Below are 9,343 nucleotides of genomic sequence, written 5' to 3' on the forward strand. Positions count from 1 at the left end.
CAGCGAGGAAGAATTCCTTCTCACTGGTAGACAATATCTTGGTCACAGAAGAAAAATACCAGGAGTACTAAATATAATACAAGGTTGAGCAGAGGCTGCCCAACAATTTATTACATGCACGCCGCTAAAACAAGACGGCAGATAGGGTGGCAAACTACTAACTCACGATAATAACGGTGGTGGAAATATCACCGCGAAGCGAGTGATATGATTCCAGAAGACTACAGCTCTTCGAGCGTCGGAGTGAGGCTCGAGAAGACTTATTGCGGGTGGCGGAAGCGTATACAATACAAGTGACCAATATCCGGGATCGCGCAGGACTGACTGGGACTCCTCTAGGCATCGGACGCGCTATCAAACTCTTCATCCAAGAGATCGCCTTCGTCAACATCTGGCCAAATCAACAAGCCAGGTGAGTACTATGAAAGTACTCGCAAGACAGTTCGGACATAAGGTATAACGAATGCAAACATGAAACATATGAACAAGTAAACCAGTGCGATCAGACATAGAGATAATAAATACTGGGTGCCAAGCGAGGGTCTGAATGACGCCTCGAGCGGAAGCTGCAGAATAGTAATACTGGTACCAAACGAGTGTCTGAAAGACTCCTCGAGCGGAAAATGCGGAATAATAATGCGGGTGCCAAACGAGTGTCTGAAAGACTCCTCGAGCGGAAAATGCGGAATAATAATACTGGTGCCAAACGAGTGTATGAAAGACTCCTCGAGCGGAAAATGCGGAATAATAATGCCACAGTCGGGCGTCGGGGCGACACCACATAAAGGGCTTATAACAGAAATTAAAGACAGTGCATGCCACAGTCGGACGTCTGAGCGACATCGCATAAAGGGCTTATATTTAATGTAAGAAACAAAAACATGCCACAGTCGGACGTCTGCGCGACGTCTCATAAAGGGCTTATATTGTAGCTCAATAATACAATAGTTCGGGAACATAAATTATCACAAGTATGAGACAAATATAAAGTTAGTCCATCCACAGGAATAACAATAAATCTGGATTTACCGCTTGAGCTTGTTCACCGGGGACAAGTTTTTCACACGGATAGATATGGATATAATGTTTACACTACTTGATCATGGATACGATGATTTGGAAAGAATTGACTCTGCAGAGTTTGTACTTAACCACAGCCAACGGATTTCAGTAGTCACGGGGACTAGTTCCGTCTACGGTGTTTTGGAGGAAACACGTCTAACCAGTACACACCCAATTCAACCATCCGAAGCCAGGGATCACCCTCGGCAACATTCAAGAAAAACCTTGAGACGGGGAGGCTACAACCTCGCGTAGCATGGGATCAAATTTCTATACGCGCGCTTTAAGGGGGTGCCCCCCCTCTCGGTCCCAACCGGAAACACCCATGCCCCGTGACCGGATGACTGGCTTTAATCCTGGGCCAAGGTACCATCATCCCGGCCTCTCTATTTGGTGTGTACACGGTAAGAGGTTACCAACTTACTAAACCGCATCCTGGCAATGAGACATGTGGTAGCACGGAAGGGGAAAGAACGGTAACACGGCTCCAACCATGTCAACGTCGGAAAAGTCGGATGACGCAAGGCTGGTATGCTACAACAGTACCACCTTGCTGCCCTTCATGTCACCACATGGTTAGGCCATCTCTCATCAGAGATCATCGCAACTTTGGAACATGCGGGAAAAGAACGATAACGCAGCTCCAACCACGTTAACGTCGGAGAAAGTCGGATGACGCAAGGCTGGTATGCTACAACAGTACCACCTTGCTGCCCTTCATGTCACCACATGATTAGGCCATCTCTCATCAGAGACCATCGCGACTTTGGAACAACCGGGTCGTTGCCTCGCAAGCAACGAGGTATGTACCGTCACTCATATGCCACGCACAAACTCTCATGTGAACATGTAAAACATCTGTCATATCAAATGTTCAAAACATGCTTGCCTGGTTCGGAGAAGTCGGAGTCTAGCTCGGCGAAGTTCGCGGCTCCGTCACCTCTTCCGGAACCTACGCCAATCACGAAACGGGTACTAACCTGAAAACCAACACTTGCACAGCAACTTTTCCAAATATTTTTCAAATAAATCCCATAAAAACTAGACAAAATTTGAAGATTGTCAGAAAAAGAATCACTCAAAAATACCCTTTTATTAAAAAGTTATAAAGGTTTCTGTCCAGGGACTTATTTGTAATGAAACAGAAAAGTTCCAGGGTTTTAACTGAGAAAACAGAAAACGGTTCGAGTGGGAATGCGCAAGCGCAAAGGAGAAAACGTATTTGCCCGAAGGCGTCAACAGAAAACGGTTCGAGGTGGAATAAAAACAGAGGCTGACACGCGGGGTCCACATGTCAGGTTTGAAAAGCTCGCCGGCGCCCGAAGACTGCGGTGGACGCCGGCGTCGAACCACGGCGAGTTAGGAGAAACGGAGGGTACCAAGAGCTTCAACGTCTTCTTCCGCGTCGGTGGGTGGTGGACTCGTCCAACGGGGAGCACCACGTCGACGGCGACACTTTCTCCGGCGGACGGCGGCTCGGGTGAGGATGGGGAACTCCGGTGGAGGGCTGCAAGCTTCAAATTGAAGTGCGGGTCAGAAAGAGGGATGCATGGTGAAGCTACTGGCAAGAGAATGGAGGCGGAGGAGCAAACACGGGGGCGAATCGGGCTGGATCCCGTGGCGGGTCGCGGCGGCCGGAGTCGAGGAAGGAGACCTCCTCGGGGCTCTGCCAGTGGCTAGGCGTGCTCTAGGGGGAGTGCAGGGCTGGTGGGTGCTCGAGTTGCAGCTCGGGGCCTCTATTTATAGGCGGATCGACGGGGTGGCCGTGAACGGAGAATCTCCGGCGAGCGATTACGGCGGAGCAGTGGATTGGCAGGAGGTTTGAGCGGCCAAGCAGCATCAGTGGAGGTTACTGGATTCGTTTTACAGCTAAACGGAGATGGTCTTGGCGTAATGGCGTCGGTCCACGGTGAGGTGACCGCACGGGCTCAACGGCGGCAGAGAGCGCGCTCCGCGCCCTGCGGTTCACGACGAGAGCGGCAGCGCATTCGGGGGAGTGGAAGGCCACGCGGCGAGCTCCGGTGGTTTGGGCGGCGCTGGGTGGCGTCGTCGGCGCCGTGTCTCCCGCTGGCGTACGCAAAGCCGCCGCCGGCGTCGGTCACGGGGCGGCGCACCTTCTGCTGCTCGTCGCCGACGCCCGCAAGGTGCCAGGCGTCCGTGCGGTGCAGGAACAAGAGGGCGGGGACGAGGAGCAAGGCGACGCGGTGGCACTGGCGAGATCGACGTCCTTCTCTGAAGAAAACGACAGCAGCCACTGCAGTGTTCTCTGAACTTTCTGAACTTGACATAGACAGTGCACTGCAGGTGTTCGACAGAGGGGTTTGGCAATGAGATGAATTTTTCTGGAGCTGTAACTTGGTGAGATGACCACTCAATGCACCCAGAGGCTGCCTGATTTTACTTGGAATTTTTGGAGAAGGTTTTGAATGAATTTCACCAAATTTGACAAATCTGGTCCAAACTTGCAGCAAGTGTAGTTTGAAAATTTTGAACTGAAGATCAGTGGATCTTCATGGTTCTAGGTTGGGGGTTCAAAGGACTAGGAGGGGAAAAAGGTTTGGTGGCAAAAATCAAGACAGAAAGTGGAGTTCCTTTGTAAATCTCCAAGTGCTAGAAAAGAAGGCAGAAATTTATTTGAATAGAATTTGAATGGAAATAATCACATGGGGAGGTTCAACTTGCTGGATTTGATCATGATCCAAAGGTGAGGAAGTGGTTAGGAGAGAGGATTTGCACTAATGCCATGGCAAGAAGGAATTGTTGAAAGTGGCAAAGGACTTTCCAAAAGCCATAGTGCAAATTCAAAAAGATTTTCAAAAGTTATTTTCCCAAATGAAAACCATTTTGTCTTGAGTCCAAATGAAAAGCAAGAACTTCCAAGACCAAAGGAAGATCTTGGGTGAATCCAAACAAAACTTTTGTCATAAAGAAAAAAAAATATGAGAGGGAGAGTTCTCTTGAAGAAAAATTTAAATCACTCCCCTCAAGTCAAAAAAAATCTTTTGAAAAATCCAAATAAAAACTTGGGTGTCACAACACCTACCCCCTTAGGAAAAATCTTGTCCTCGAGATTTCTGCTGATCCTCAAATAGATATGGATACTCTGCTCGAAGGAAATCTTCCCTTTCCCATGTGGCTTCATCCTTAGTGTGGTTGCTCCACTGAACCCTGAAAAATCTTGTCGTTTTCTGACGGGTCCTCCGTTCAGACTCTTCTAAAATCTTTACCGGTCTTTCTCTGTAGGTGAGATCTGGTTGCATATCAATGTCCTCATGAGGTACATGTTTTTCTGGGTTGCTCACACATTTTCTTAACTGTGAGACGTGGAACACGTCATGGACGTCTGACAGCTCCTTGGGTAGGTCTAGTTGGTAGGCTACCGTGCCTCTTCGTGCCTTTACACAAAATGGTCCAATAAATCTTGGGGCTAGCTTCCCCTTTATTTTGAACCGTTGCAGACCCCTCATAGGAGATACTCGGAGGTATACGGAATCACCAGGTTCAAAGCTGACCTCACGATGCTTCTGATCATAGTAGCTCTTTTGTCGGCTCTGTGCTGTCTTGAGTCTGTCCCTGATTTGTTTAACTTTCTCCTCGGCCTCTTTAAGCATGTCTGGGCCGAAGATACGGCTGTCACCTGTTTCTGACCAATTCAGAGGGGTACGACACCTTCGTCCGTACAACGCTTCAAAGGGTGCCATTTGCAAGCTGGCTTGGTAACTGTTGTTGTAAGCAAATTCGGCATACGGCAAACTCTCTTCCCAACTAGATCCATAGGTGAGCACACAGGCTCTTAGCATATCCTCTAGGATCTGGTTCACACGTTCCGTCTGTCCATCAGTCTGAGGGTGGTATGTTGTACTGAACGCTAGTTGCGTGCCCAGAGCTTGTTGTAGGTGATCCCAAAATTTGGAGATGAATTGGGTGCCTCGGTCTGATATTATAGTCTTTGGGACTCCGTGCAAGCAAACTATACGGGAGAGATAAAGTTTTGCCAGTCTTTGTGTGGAGTAGGTAGTCTTCACGGGAATGAAATGAGCAACCTTGGTTAGTCGGTCTGTGATGACCCATATGGCGTCATTTCCGCCTTGTGATCGGGGTAATCCGACAATGAAGTCCATTCCTATTTCATCCCATTTCCACTCCGGTATCCTGTTAGGCTGGAGTAGCCCTGCTGGCTTTTGGTGCTCGGCCTTGATGCGTTGACATGAATCGCAACAAGCAATTAATGTGGCTATATCTCTTTTCATACCGTGCCACCAAAATCTTTCCTGGATGTCCTTGTACATTTTGGTTCCTCCAGGATGGATCGAGTATGGGGCAGTGTGGCTTTCCGTCAAGATCTGTTGCTTGAGTTCCTCAATGTTAGGTACGCAAAGTCTGTCTCGGTACCATAATGTTCCTTCACTGTCTGTGATGAACTCTGAAGTCTTACTAAGATTCATTTTCTTCTTTATGCCTTCGATGCTGGGATGTCCCTGTTGAGCCTTCTTAATTTGTTCCACCAGGGTGGGTTGTATCTCCAGGTTCGATACGGTGCCCTGAGAGACTAACATCATGTTGAGCCTAGTAAACTCCCGCTGAAACTCAGGCCTCAAATTTTGCTGACCGTCACTGTCCGGGCTGGGGTTTCGACTAAGGGCATCGGCCACTACATTTGCTTTCCCTGGGTGGTAGTGAATACCGACGTCATAGTCCTTGACTAGTTCCAACCAGCGTCGTTGGCGTAAATTCAGCTCTGGCTGTGTGAAAATATATTTGAGGCTCTTATGGTCCGTATATATTTCACAGCGATTTCCCAACAGAAAGTGCCTCCACTCCTTGAGTGCATGTATAACTGCTGCTAGCTCCAAGTCATGTGTTGGGTAATTTTCCTCATGTTTTCGCAGCTGCCTGGAGGCATATGCGACAACTTTGCCATCCTGCATTAGCACACATCCGAGACCTTTTCGGGACGCGTCACAATACACTTCAAAGCTCTTGTGTATGTCTGGCACAGTTAAGACCGGTGCGGTTGTCAGCTTCTTCTTGAGTTCTTGGAAGCTCTGCTCACATGCTTCCGTCCATACAAATTTCTTGTCCTTCTTGAGTAACTGCGTCATAGGTTTTGCCACAGTGGAGAATCCTTCAATAAATCTCCTGTAATATCCGGCCATTCCTAGGAAACTCCACACATCTGTAACATTGGCGGGTGGCTTCCAGTCTAGTATGGCCATGACTTTTTCTGGGTCTACGGCCACGCCTTCTTGGTTCAATATATGGCCCAAGAAACCAACTTGTCTTAGCCAAAATTCGCATTTGCTAATTTGGCGTACAACTGATGTTTCCTCAATTCTCCCAAAACAATTCTGAGGTGCTCAGCATGCTCTTCTGGTGTCCTTGAGTAAACCAGAATATCGTCAATGAATACCACCACAAATTTGTCCATGTATTTCATGAACACTTTGTTCATGAGGTGGACGAAATATGCGGGGGCGTTTGTTAGTCCGAAAGGCATCACTGTAAACTCGTATAACCCATATCTGGAAGTGAATGCTGTCTTGGGGATATCTTCTGTCCGTACCTTCAGTTGATGGTATCCCGATCTCAAATCAATCTTTGAAAATACCTTGGCTTGTGCGAGCTGGTCAAACAAATCATTTATCCGTGGCATCGGATATTTGTTTTTGATGGTGACCATATTGAGGGCTCGATAGTCTATACACAGTCTCAATGTCCCATCCTTCTTTCTGGCGAACAACACTGGCGAACCCCATGGTGAGGAGCTGGCTCGAATAAATCCTTTGTCCAATAACTCCTTTATCTGCTTCTTCAACTCCACCAATTCTGAGGGTGCCATTCTATACGGCTTCTTATAGATGGGAGCGGTGCCAGGTGCTAGTTCAATGCTGTATTCTATCTCTCGGTCTGGTGGCATGCCTGGTAGTTCTTCAGGGAACACATCAGGAAACTCGCATACCACTGGAACTTTTCTCAGTTCTGCAATGTCCATTTTGTTCAGTTTTGGTTTCTGTGATCGTGGCCTTTCTTGAGCGGAAACTCTTATTATCTTTCCATGATGGTGGGTGAGAATCACTGTCCGATAGAAACAGTCAATGAATCCCTTGTTGGTGGTCAACCAGTCCATCCCTAAAATGACATCCAGTCCTTTACTTTCCAACACGATGAGATTCGCGTGGAATTGTAGTCCTTCGAACTCAATGACCACTCCTTGGCAGTAACCCTGAGTGATTTGCTTAATTCCGGGGGACTTGATGATCATAGATTTTTCCAAGGGAAGTATCGGAAAACCATGTTGCGAAACAAAACTCTTCGAAACGAACGAATGGGAAGCTCCAGAATCAAACAAAACCGTGGCAGGTACTGTGTTGACAGGGAACGTACCGAGCACGATGTCTGGGGCATTCTGCGCTTCTTCCCTGGTCACATGGTTCAGGTGACCTTTCCTGTGGTTGTTGCTGGGGTTGAAGTTGTTGCGCTTGGGTGTTGGATTGTTTCCACCATTGTTCGGCTTGGGTGCCGAATCTCTTGGCTTCGGGCATTGTTTAGCATAATGCCCTTGTTGACCACATGCATAACAGGTGACCCCTGGACCGTATGTGAACTCCTTGTCCCTGGCATGAAATTGTCCGACGGGCCTTGGCTCAGTAGTCGTGGATCTCCTTGTGTCTGTCCTTGGGACCTCAGTCTTGCCTCGGTTGCTGCGGGCTAGAGTCGTCTTGTCCCTCTTCCGCTTACAGATATCTTCCAGACTACGACGCTCATTCTCCAAGGTGATGGCCTTGTCCACCAGCGTCTTAAAATCCGGAAAGGTGTGCACGATCAGTTGGCATCTTAACGCTGGTGCCAGGCCGTCCAGGAATTTTTCCATCTTCTTGCTTTCTGTCATGTGCTCGTCATAGGCATAACGAGACAGCTGGGTGAACTGACCATTGTACTCTGTCACTGACATGCCTCTTTGCTTCAGGTCATCAAACTCTCTCTTCTTGATCTTTAGGATGCTCCTGGGGATGTGTGCCCCATGGAAGCCTTCCTTGAATTCTTCCCAGGTGATGTTGTGTTCCCTGGGATGCATGTGTAGGAAGTTTTCCCACCATGCTGCGGCTGCTACAGTAAGGTAGTGTGGTGCATAAAGTACCTTCTCATGATCTGAGCACTGAGCAATAATCAGTTTCCTTTCAATCTCACGAAGCCAATCATCGGCTTCCAGCGGCCTATCGGTGTGAGCAAAAGTTGAGGGGTGAGTCTTCTGTAACTCGGATAACTTGGAATGTGGTTGATAGGGTTCACGGTGGTTTCCCATATTGATGACATGATTCATCATCTCTTGGCGTTGTTGCTGGCTTTGCTCGAAGAGACGGCATACTTGAGACAGTGCTGCTTCGCTGTCTTGTTGGCTGGACTGACCTTGAGTGAAATTGTTGCTGGTCTGTGTCCCGTAAAACTCTTCTGGCTGATTGGGCTTGGAGCGAGTCCACGGGCGAGACATTTTTCCAGTCTGGGGTACTGTTTGCAAAACCCGTGAGAAAACTGTGTAGCACAAGAAAAATCTTGCAAAGGCAACAATTAAAGAGGCTTCAAGGTTTTTAAAGAAACACAAATGATTTTTCATGGAGAAGAAGTGCTTAACATAAATCTTACATGCGAAAAGCAAACACAAGATACAACACTCAGGATGCGCGTACACATCCTGACATGTTATTAGAAACTAGCGTACTACTCCGAAAGGCAGCAAACAAACCAATACAAACTAGCGTACAGATAAAACAACACATCATACAAGCAGGCATAACACGCGGCTACCCGGTGCTCTCAGTCGGAGATGGTGAAGATCTCCTTCCCCTTGCCGATGGCAAGGCTCAGAGGTCCAGGAGAATCAACCTCCTCCTCTCTAGCTGGCTCCTGGCACGTGACGCTGCGCTGCGGTGATGGTGCGGGGGCGACTGGTGGTAGAGCGCGTGCGGCAGGCGGTGCGGCTCTAACTGGAGTAGGAGCGATGACTCGGTCGAACTCCTCAGTGGTAGGCAGACGGCGAGCAGTGGCCAAAACGGCCGGTGCATACGAGGCTGAAGACGAGACGAATGTCAGAGGCGGCGCTGTGTGGAGAAGCTCCTTCCTGCTGGCAGGACCGCCCCGGACTAAGTCCATGCGGGCAGCCACAAGATCATCTACGAGGTTGTCGAAAGACTCCTCCAGAGCCTTGAGATACTCCACAATCATCTCGATGGCTTCATCTCACTCTCCCCGATGGCAGGCGAATGCATAGTGGCTGGTGTAAGGC

This window comes from Triticum aestivum, chromosome 5D (genome assembly GCF_018294505.1).
Source record: "Triticum aestivum cultivar Chinese Spring chromosome 5D, IWGSC CS RefSeq v2.1, whole genome shotgun sequence".
Taxonomy (NCBI): domain Eukaryota; kingdom Viridiplantae; phylum Streptophyta; class Magnoliopsida; order Poales; family Poaceae; genus Triticum; species Triticum aestivum.